Genomic DNA, 11,894 nt, shown 5'->3' on the forward strand with positions numbered 1-11,894 from the left:
AATGCGGATTCTTGGCTTGGCAAGCTTGGGAGGTGGTTGTAACGGAATGTATTGGCACGTCGACATGATGCTCAACGGTGCTCCTGTGTCTGAGGGTTTGCACCTTTCTTTAAAGGATCATTTCTGAGCATCAAGGTTGATTGCAGTGTCCCTTTTCATCCTGCCGCACTGCAGAGATGAATAATATGTCTTCAATGTCATCCTCTCCTTCTGCCCGCGTTGCAGGTGTGTCTTGTTCATTCGCAAAAGGTCCTAACACGGGAGAAAGTCGACTTGTGATATAAGCGGTCATTGTTTGATGGCAGACCTTTGAAAAGTGGTTTTGCTTGCCGCATCTTCCACATATTTGCAGATAACTAGACATGCTTGCGTGCGTCTGTGTAGGCCACTGCAGGCATCACACGGCGTGCGTCGGTCCTCGGATTGCTTAGCCCATGGAGGTCATGATCAATAGTTATTTCTGGTCTGTGGCTGTGAGGAAGACTTGGAGACAACAGCATTGGCGACTTTAAGGCTTTTTACATATGGATCACTCTTGTCGTGGCCAGTACATGAGCTCTCCCGAATGCCAGAACCCTTTGAAACATGTGCGACGAATCCCAGGATGTCGTCACTGCTTCCAAAGGGTGAGCCCCTTCCCATGAGTGCAGAGTGGTAAGGCTGCTACCCGATAGTCCCCCTGGGGGTGGTACTCAGCGGGTTGATTTCATGGGAGGGGAAACTCCCTTTGGGACCAGTGAAGACCATATCGGGAGAACGCAGTATCCCTACAACATTCCCACATCTCCCTCACCGCCTCCCTCTCCACCCCTACCCCCCTATGCCATGTATTTCTCTAGTAAAACAAAGGTAGAGAGTACCGAGATGAGGATGATCTCTAGTGAGTTACAACACCATAACTCACATATTACTGGCATGAGGAGGAGGCGCGGAGCAGTACAGAGTACCTATCAGTACCAATTTGCCCATTCTAGTGTTTCTTGACAGCCGATTGGAAGGAGCCAAGTTAAAAGCAAAGAAGAAGGACTTCACAAAGTGTCAAGCCCACCCCAGTGGAACCTTGAGACGGTGTACGCTCAGTGAAGAAGGAAGGCAGACCGGGGAGCCGAGTAAGTTTGGTGGTATTAGTTCAGCTAATGCTGTCAAACTCAATATTGTCAACGCATGCAGCTACAGTACTTTTCCATGGTGTTTAGTGAACAGGTTATTCCCCATTCTGAAGTACCACCAAACTCCATTGTGGATATACAGAACTGACCCATGCACCTGTGCACTAACTGTACCCCTCCAGTGTGCTGCGGACCTGAGCAGCTCAGCGGTAGCCCTCTTTCACTACTACTCTCTGCAGTAAAAGAATGTCTGGCAAAAGATCAGGGGCTCTGTTTGCAACCAACCTTCTTGCTTGCTCAACCTCTCGCACATCAACACACATACTTTACTTTTGTTTCTTTCACCGATAAATCGCCCTCTGACAGAAATAATGCAGTTGAGTATCCCGCATTTGGGGACATAGCAGGGGTCAGAAGATCTGAAGTGTAATGGATGAGCCTCGTGGCTGGGAGATCTGCCTTTCTGATCACAGATTCTCCCCTGCCAGGTAAATATTTGTTGCAAGCTTAAGGGCATGGGTTGGGCGGGCCTGTTCTGGAAGCCCCGCTAAGTGAGGATGAAGGCAGGCACTGACCCAGCCTCATCCCTTCCGGAAGCCCTGAGTCTCTGCAGAGCTGCCTGGCCCACGTGTAGGGGAAGCTTCGGCAGGCAGACTTGAGCAGAAGAGGCAGATTGCAGCACAGTTCCTTTCTCCCATCAGGCCGTGCTCTGCCTGAGATTTGCATAATAAATGTGGGTCTGTGTTGTATAATAGTGATAGTAACACACAGGAGGCTGCTGGGTTGCTGATGAGGTTTCTTTATCCAATTCCAAACATCAGCTCCTTAACTGCATATGAACTCTGCTTAAATAACAGGGCAACAGGCCCTACAATTTTGCTCCACTGAAGTGAGTCTTTAGTCTCTCAGGTATGGCTCATGTCAGTCCAATTGAGGAGCACACGGGAGCCGATGCTGCTCCGTGCCCTCTCTCCGGCTCTCACCGTCGTGCGCCACGCGGGAGTCGCTCTTCCACTTTCGGCACGAGATCTTGCGAGACCCGGAAGTCTCGCAACATCTCTACAGCCTGGCTGGAGGCTGGAAGTCGGAAGCCAGAGGGTGTTCGAGTAGGCCTGTTGCAGTCTGCCCACTGACCTGTTTGTCCTAGATGTGTCCCTGGGCCTCCTGACCTGCCAGCTCACCCCACTTGACAAGAGCGTCTCAGGCAGGGAGCACCCCAGCCAAACATGGCAATACATGTAAGCACTAAGCAGCCTCTTTTTTACTCACCATCAGTACCACACCCATTGTCCAAGGTAATGCACACAGGCCACCAGTGCCCAGCGTATGGGCATGAATAAATGCTGGAGGTGGAACATGTGTCACTCGACTGCCCGAGTACCGGAGAGCGGCAGCAACCAAGGTCTGACTGTCGGAGTGAGTAGGAGGCGGGAGCAACTGTGTTTGATTGGCTGTAGCACGTGCATCCAAGTGCTGCTACAGCCAGTCAAATTAAAAGCATGTGACTCCGTCAGCTGTGAGTGGCTGCAGAGGTCCACGCCACGCCCGTCCTCAATGGATGAACGTTCAACAAAATAATCAATGATGATTGAAGAGAGGTGTTATGTAGAGTAACTTGGTGATTGCATCACTAAGTTGAGAACCTTCACCAGCTCGGATTCCAGATGACGTTGTCTGCGAGGCTCGTCTGTGAGCCCTGGGAGATAACGGCATCGGAGCTGTGATGGCTGAGGGGGAACTCTCCATATGAATAAACGCACATAAATACATGAACGGAGTTGTGTCGTGACATGATGCTGTGAAGTATATTGAGGAACGAACGTAACAAGTGGCGACGAGGATGGCGCTGTTGTTCCTTATTGTGGAGAGTTCCCGTAAGAGGAAAACGCTGGAACAACAGATTCAAGCATCGTGGAAATGAAGTGAGGTACTGGACCTGGATGTGTACATGCCGTGCAGTTAACAGCGCAAGCTATAGACTTTATTACAGTGAACGACAGACGGATGACTTGCTGCGTGTTTTGAATTGTGCGCGCGGTACTGTAGTAGACGGTGGAGCGGCCATGAAGAGTAACGTGATGACGCATGTCACGTTCTTAGAGTAAAGCACCCAAAGAAAACGTGCTTTACGTGCCGCCATCTTGGTTGAGAATAAAGAAGCAACAATTTGGTACGGAACGGCCGTTTCGTATTACATGAAAAGTATTGTAAAAGGAACGCGTAAGAAAGATTCATCACAGGGAAACTACCATCGATTGCTGCATATGTGGCAAAGTGTTACCAAGTACAAGCAGTAACAGTTACACCAGAAAAAGGATCTATAGGCCAGAACTGAAATCTGACACTTGAAGTGAATATGTACTTAAAGCAGCTGACCTGTAAGAATAGCATGGTATCCCTAAAGTGAACGAATTACAATAACAGATGCAACAAAGGGAGTTACACAGTACAGATAACTGCATACAAGGAAGAAGGAATAATAAATTATAAGGGGAAGTAATAAAAAAAAAAATGCAGAGTATACCAGCTCCAGAAACGTTTTTAGCTCATCCAGGAAATCCGGTGTTATCTTGGGAACAATGGTTGGATAATTTTCAAGTCTACGTGAGAGCTATAGGAGGTGCAAAGTTCAGTGATGACTTGAAAGAAGCTACATTGTTAAGTTGCATAGGTACAGAAGCATTGAGAATTTTCAGGACATTACCTGGGGATGCTGACTCTGGAAGTAGTTCAGGTGATGCTACGACCAGTTCCAGGAAGTATGAGGTGGCATTAACGAAATTGGGCAAACACTTTGGAAATAAGACAAATGTTGTCCTCAAAAGATATAGGTTCTTTACCAGGAAACAACTCAAAAATGAGTCAATTGATCTGTATGTGGCAGCATTGAGAGGTCTCATCGCAACTTGTGACTTTTCTGGTATAGCTAATGAGTACTTAAGAGATCAGATAGTTCTACATGTTGCTGATCCCAAAATACAACAGAGACTTTGGCAAGCGAAAAATCCAACTTTGGAACAAACATTGGAGATTGCAAGATCCATTGAACTGGGAGATAAATGCATGCGTGAAGTGCAAAATAAACAGGAGGCACTTGATAAGTGTGCAGTTCAGGCTGTGCAGAACGAGAGCCCAAATAAAGATGAAGAGTCATTGATTGCTATGGTAAAGAAAATGAGATCGGATAGGGGTGCGAGTTCATGGCAAAACAGAGATACTCTTTCCAGATATCAAGCCAATTGTGACAAGTGTGGATGGTTTAAACATGCGATTCCAGACAAAGACTGTCCAGCAGTTAATGCAGAATGCTTTAAGTGTGGTCAAGTGGGACACTATGGCAAGATGTGCAGAAGCATCAGAGGAAGGGGGAGATATTTCATGCGTGGCAGTAATTATAGAGGTTATACATTTAACAGTAGGAAATCTACATCAGGAGTGAGAACAACTGTAGAGGAGAATCAGCAGCCAGAAGGAGTAGTTGCAATTTCTGATGAAATTGAAGAAGCAATACATATTTTGGCTCTTTCGTCCAGTGGAAAAGGATGCCGTTTGGCCTAGCGTCGGCAGCTGCTGTCTTTCAGAGACTAATGCAACATTTATTCGAAGAGTTACCTGCAGTGTACTATTTCCAAGATGACATTTTGATATCAGCTATGACAGAAGAAGATCACGATGCCAAGCTCCTGGGAGTTCTCCAAATATTACAACAGAGAGGTCTTACGTTGAAGATTGAAAAATGAAAAGTGAAAAAGAGTGAAGTGACTTATTTGGGCCATTGCATTGATGCCGATGGGATTAAGCCTAAAGAGGCTTTAGTGGATACTATATTGAGACTTCCTGAGCCGTCGAATAAAGATCAATTGAGAAGCTTGTTGGGCTTAACGGAGTACTATGCGAAGTTCATTGATCATTATACAGACAAAACGACACACATGAGAAACTTGATGAAGAAGAATGTGAAGTTTGGATGGTCTATAGAATGTAAAAAAGAGCTAGAAACAATCAAGGAACTAATTAACAGAGCTCCAGTTTTGAAAATGTTTGATTGTAGTGCCAAAACTGTCATATCTGTAGATGCGAGCAATTCAGGCTTGGGAGGGGTACTTGAACAGGTTCAAAATGAGAAAGTTGTTCCTATAGCCTTTGCTTCTAGAACACTGAAAGATGCTGAAAAAAATTATTCTACAATAGAGAAGGAGGCTTTGGCTGTGATGTGGATTTTAGAACATTTTAAAGGATTAATATGGGGTATTCCCATTGAAGTTAGAACTGATCACAAGCCATTGATTCATATTCTAAATCCAAGAAATCCACATTTAACATCTCCTTGCATAAGAAGATGGATTCTGGTCATAATGCAGTACAATCTTTCTATCAAATATACTCCAGGTAAGAGTAATGTAGTTGCGGATTGCTTGTCTCGATTACCATGCTCCTCAGGTGATGAAGGAAATGATATAGATGAAGTGGAAATGGACAGCGTCATTGCACAAATACATCCTGGTTTCACTAAGGAGGATTGGATGGAAGCGGTCAAGGCAGATGAGGAACAGGAACAATTAAGGTTAGCGATAACGAGTGACTGGAAGGACGTTCATGAAAGGATAGTGCCATGGGAGGGCAAGAAGGAAGAAATGTCGTGCAATGAGGTCTGCATATATCGGGGTGATCGTATTGTGCCGCCCATGAGTTTGAGAGAGAAGATCATGCAAATAGCACATGAAGGACATATAGGGAGAAATCTCACTAAAAGAAGAGTAAGAGAGGTTTATTGGTGGCCTAGGATGTGGAATGAGTTGGAAAACATGGTGAAAGAGTGCTCTGCATGTGCGGTGAGTGACAAGGGAAAGTTTGTCAGAGCCACACCTTTGCAACCCATAGAGATACCAGTATCAGTGTGGACAAAGTTAGCCATTGATATTTCAGGACCATTTGAAATATTGGAGCCGCATAAGATTTACATCATAGTATTGGTTGACTATACCTCTAAGTGGGTTGAGTGTGGCATTGTAGAGGAGTCTATGCCTGCAATAAAAGTCAAGAGATTTCTGGAAGAAATATTTGACAGGGAAGGAGAGCCTCAGGAGTTGATATCAGATAATGGGGCACAATTCATGGCAAATGATGTACAAGATTTTCTCAAGGAAAGAGCAATTAGACATAGAACCACTGCTTTATACCACCCTATGGGAAATGGGTTGGTTGAGAGGATGAATAGATTTATCAAAGACACTATTCAATTAGCAGTTGCAAACAACATTCCTTGGAGAGAGACTCTTAAGGAAGCATTGCTCACATATAAAGTCACGCCACATTCCACAACAGAGGTAGAACCATTCACAATGATGAGGGGACGAGTGGCCACCAACAGACTGGGGCCGGCTTGGTTAACAGGAAGGAGCAACAGAGTTGTGGTCATGGAAGCTGTGGTAGAGAGAGTAAAAGATAAGCAAGCAAAGTATAAGAAATATTATGACAGACAGAAGAAGGTGAAAGAAAATACCATAAAGGAAGGTGATTGGGTTAGAGTGAAAGAGCCTAGAAGAGTTGTGAAGGGAGAATCCAAATACCGTTGCCCGCAGATGGTAGTGAGTTGCTCTAGTAAATCTGTAGTATTAGAAGATGGAAATCGTTGGTCATGTGATGATGTGATCAAGACAGATGGGGAAGTAAAGCGAACTCTCGACATTGCCAAAAGTGTGGAGTGGAGAGATGTCGACAAAAGTAAAGAAGAGTCAACAACCAAACACACCAATGTTACAGTTGTGAAGAAGGACTATACACGTATGGCGAAACCTAGAAGTAGAGTGCCATATTTCAAGAAAGACTTCATGTATTATTAATAACCTCTTTGCAAGGGGCCCATTGATTATACCTGGGAAGCAGCAACTATATGTATCCTTTTGCTTTTGTGGCGTAGCCTGATATCTTGAATTTCTCTTTAATAGTTCTCTTGTTATTTAAAGAATGTGATAGTTACTTGTGTTAATTATAAAGGGGGGGAGATGTTATGTAGAGTAACTTGGTGATTGCATCACTAAGTTGAGAACCTTCACCAGCTCGGATTCCAGATGACGTTGTCTGCGAGGCTCGTGTGTGAGCCCTGGGAGATAACGGCATCGGAGCTGTGATGGCTGAGGGGGAACTCTCAGTATGAATAAACGCACATAAATACATGAACGGAGTTGTGTCGTGACATGATGCTGTGAAGTATATTGAGGAACGAACGTAACAAGAGGGTACGTTCGCAGTAAAATCAACAATATGCGTGTCTTCACAATTCAAGGTGCGGCGCACATGCGTGCACCTTCCAGGAAACGTTGCTGACAAGCCATCGGGCCCCAGGCGCAATTTATTTTTTACTGCGGTTAATCAAAATAATTATATTGTCCAAATCCCAATTCAACCAGCAACACCAGCTGTGACAATCAAGGGAACCAATCTTACCCACTTTCACAAAATGTGTATAACTCCTTAAAATGTGCAGTTCAGATCTCTTCAGTTATGGGCTGGACTTGCAAAAAGGACTCCACAGCAGATTGCTTCATCAGGCTCCAGAAACAGTTAGAACAAGTCCCCAAAAAACAATGCAACATCTTTGCAGCATTATTAAACTGCATCACTAATTTATAGCCTCTCAGCCACTGTCTAAAATTAGGTTTTATGTTTTGCAGTGATCTAAGGAGCTAAAAATCATAAGCATGTTTATACGAAAGTGGTTCACCCCCTTTAGCTGGTGTTCTTGTAGACATTAACTCCACCAGCATAGAGTGAACCATTGGCACACATTTTATGGCATCACATAGGAGTTTTTGGCTGGTCATGTACTTTATGTTGATCAAGTGTTAAAGGATGTTGCATTTCCATAACACCATCTGACACTGTGGTCTTTAGGATTAATTTGGACCTTTAAATTAGATACAACTGGTGATCAAAGGTCACTAAATGGGCCGTGTATGTCACCATAAAGTGGTCACTTGCAGTAGATTCAACAATCTTCAATACACAGCACTTTATTTATTTATTTATTTTTTTACATTTGTATAGAACACATGGAGCCCTTGGGCACCATGGTGCTGTTACTTGAGGGGAGCTTAGTTACAAGGAGGTACAGGTACATTTTTGCATAATTTACATTGATACATTTATACATTATAGCTGTAGTTACAGGCACATTTGCGGGTAAACAGGAGATGAGGTGAGCAGTCACATAAGGGGCCTGTGGTGTTGATCAAGCGAACAAGGTGGTTTTCATAGCTTTGCAGAAGGATATGAGTGAAGCCTCAGAGCGAAGGGTAGTAGGAAGGGCGTTCCAGTGTAGGCAGGCAAGGTAGTAGCGTCTCCTGCTCTAGCTCTTTTTACCCTGGGCACGGTGAGCATGTTTCCGTAGGGTGTTCTGTTTGGCCTTGCGGATGTAGAGGGGTGGATTCTTTGTGATAAGTAAGCAGGTGCAGAGAGGTGGATGCATTTATGGGTAAGAGTCAGGGCTTTGAATATAACCCTCTCCTTAATTGGGAGCCAGTGGGCTGATTTTCTGGCGGCTAGATGTGTTCTCTTTTGGAGATACCTTGGGCTGCATGCAGAGCACTGTTCTGGATTACTCGCAGTTTTTCGAGATTTTTGGTGGATGTCCCTAAGAAGAGTATGTTACAGTAGTCCAACCTAGAACCGGTGATAGCTCTGGATATGCTAGTGCAGTTCTCTTTGGAGAGAAAGGGCCTAGCCGTGTTAATCAGTTTTTAATGATAAGTCGCTGAAGAGGCGATCACATTCAATTGTCTGGTCATGGATAGTTTGGAATCCAGATAAACTCAGAGAGTTTTCACTGTGTCAGATACAGGAATTTTGATGGAGTCAGTGGTGAAGTGGCTAAATTGAGTGTCAACATTTTTGAGTGTGTCGGAGGATCCTACCAGCAGGAGTTCTGTCTTGTCAGAGTTGAGGCAGAGTCTGTTGACAGCCATCCATGTTTGGATCGTGTTATAGATGTTGTTAAGAGTCGTGGAGGCAGTGTCATAGTTGCCTGTGAGTGTGAAGAGGATGTGGGTATCGTTAGTGTAGTTGGTGTAGGAGATACCCATGGTGTCAAGGATGAGAAAGAGGGGGCGTGTAAAGATGTTGTAAAGAGTGGGGGAGAGGCTGAGTCAGAGAATACTTGCATGGTCCTACCTTGCAGGAAGAAGGTGATCCAGGCAGTGGCGTCAGGGGAGAATTTGGCTGTGGATGTAAGGTGGTGACATATGACATTATTGTCTACGAGGTCAATTGCTGCAGAGAAGTCGAGAAGTAGGAGTAGGGCCGGTTTACCTTGGTCTCTCGCATCATCCATCTGGTTTTTGAGGTCAAGTAGGGCGGTCTTTGTCCTGTGTCTGGGGCGAAAGCCAGATTGGCGTAACCCTAGGAGTTTGTTCTCTTCGATGAAGTGTTGCACTTGCAGGTACGCTGCTTTCTCCAGTATCTTGAGTAAGAAAGGGACGGTGGTGATGGGTCGGTAGTTATTGGGTGAGGTGGGGTCAAGTGTGTTTTTTTTAAGAGGGCTCGGACCCAGGTTTCCTTGAGGCATGAGGGGACTTTCCCTGTGGCAAAGGAAGCGTTGACAAAGGCTGTTAGGAATGGAGCAAGGGTGTCAGCAGATTCCTTGATAATTGCAGCAGTGCAGGAGTCACCCTTGAAGTTGGATGGCTTTATAGTTTTCATGAGGTTGTTCTTGTCCTGATCCTGTATCGCCTTAAATGAGAATAGGGGTGAGGTGTCAGGAGAGGAGGGGGGGGCGGGTGTGGGAATGCTGGTGACCGAGTGTTTGGTGTTCTGGATTTTGGTTTGTAGTGAGTTCAGCTTGTTACGCGTGGCTGTTCATATTTCGTCACACCATGCCTTATCTTTCGTGACGATTTGGGGGGTGGGTGTGGGGGTCTCTAGTTCTCTGAATATGGAGAAAATTACATTTGTGTTAGACTTGGCGTCAGAGGCGTCAGAGACTCTGGTTTCGAAGGATTTGGCTTTGGCGTAAGTGATGGCTTTCTTGTACTCCTTTGAACGTGAGTTGAAGTCCCGTTTGTCTTTGCTTGTAAGTCCATGGAAACAAAGATATAGTCCAGTGTTGATCTCCACTGGCCATTGTGCCAAGAAAAATGTGATGGAATACAACCCTGGGTTATATCATTTAGGGGGATTAAGTCCCATGCTGCCAATTCATGCAATAGCTGGAGACAATGTGACCTCTTCTTATTTCAGACCATCAATCTCTCAAGTTTCAAATACCATTAATTATTCAGGCATTCTGAATTAAAATCCCCAACTACAATGGTCGATGCTCCCTCCTCGGGGTCTCACCAAGCATTACAAATGAAAAGTCTGCTAAAAAGTCATCTAAAACCACATTGCTTGGATTGAAATACAAGTTAAATAGTAGAAAATGTTGCCGTAAATTGCCTGGTTGGTCAACCCATGATAATGGTGTCATCAGCATATCAGGTCTTGTAGTTTCAATATGAGTCACAGTCATTGCTGCATTTAGGTTTTCTGCTGCTCTAGGCCCAAATAAGTGCATGCGTTCCTCCAACTTTACTCCACCTCTGCCAGACTATGCACCTTTACCAGATTCCACCCCTTCAACAAACTATGTCCGTGTTGTCCAAACTATGCCCATTCACCTCCATTTTGTCCCCCATTTTCACTCCATTACATGTTAAGGAAGTTTTTAAGGTTGCAGGGATTAGAAATGTATTACTTCCTCTCTGTTAATTCAAGCCTGTCATCTTCTATGTTATGTTAGATGAAAGAGTGTTTTAAGATCTCTGCTCCCCAAGATTTGTAGAAGTCAGTGTGTTCTATAGGTAATAGTTACAGCTAATTTTCCACCTTAGGTTATGTCCGAAAACAATCTTTTAGAGGAAGTGATAAGAACATAAGCTGTCTGCCAACTGGACACAAGTGAAACAAGGTTGGAACGAGGAATTTTGGTTTCAATGCTAATATCGGGTTTCTCTCCCAAATTGCCTGCTGTCACTCTATGAGAAGCGGCAAGACTGGTCTGTAATATTAATTTCACATAACTAAATTTCTACATCCAATCTTATGTCAAATGGTAAAGTTTACACATGAAATATATGCAAGTGGTACAGGCACATCTTATAAAAATGTTGAATAAAAAGAACTCAACCCCCTTTTCATGGTTACAGCTCTGGTGTGAGCAGGGGGACAAGGGAAATATGGCAAGTTACCTGCTGCAGCTGATGTATCTCCAAACCCCTGGGCTGGAAAGCCATTCAAATATGGCAAAATCACAAGCGAAGTTTGTGAACTCTGCTTGGGCATAAACACCTCAGTAGAGTAAAGACAGTTGGAGAAGGTTCTTGGAATCTTTGGCGGCTGTGCATTCTCATGGTGCACTAATGGATAAGGGTGACCCTGAACATTCATGTGTGGGGAGCAACAGCATTCCTGATATCTGTACAATGCAGGCACCTTTTATAACAAATGAAGTGGTACATACAGTTGACATAATTGTTGTTTGTGCAATTGTTCCAAATACCCAACACTCCAAGAGTATAATTGAGCAATGGATCGGGGGTTCCACCACAATATTACCTTTGTGGGTGTGGTTTAGGCTATGGGTGTTGCCAGCCTGCGTTTAAGGTAATTTAAAATGTGTATTACCGCTGTAGAATTGGACTGTAGATTACATAGTAACAGTTTTAGATTTGTGGGTATAGATATAGATGTCCCGCTGTCATTTGAAGTACGGTTTCACAGTAAAAGCCCTATCTTGTATTTAAAATATAA

General features: G+C 44.3%; 1 pseudogene; it reads right to left on the bottom strand.

Moving 5' to 3' along the window:
• Nucleotides 1–1,451: 1,451 nt before the first annotated feature.
• LOC138462759 (U1 spliceosomal RNA) lies at nt 1,452–1,605 on the bottom strand (annotated as a pseudogene).
• Nucleotides 1,606–11,894: the final 10,289 nt, after the last annotated feature.

This window comes from Ambystoma mexicanum, chromosome 1p, assembly GCF_040938575.1.
Source record: "Ambystoma mexicanum isolate Mex_15411 chromosome 1p, UKY_AmexF1_1, whole genome shotgun sequence".
In the NCBI taxonomy this organism is placed as follows: domain Eukaryota; kingdom Metazoa; phylum Chordata; class Amphibia; order Caudata; family Ambystomatidae; genus Ambystoma; species Ambystoma mexicanum.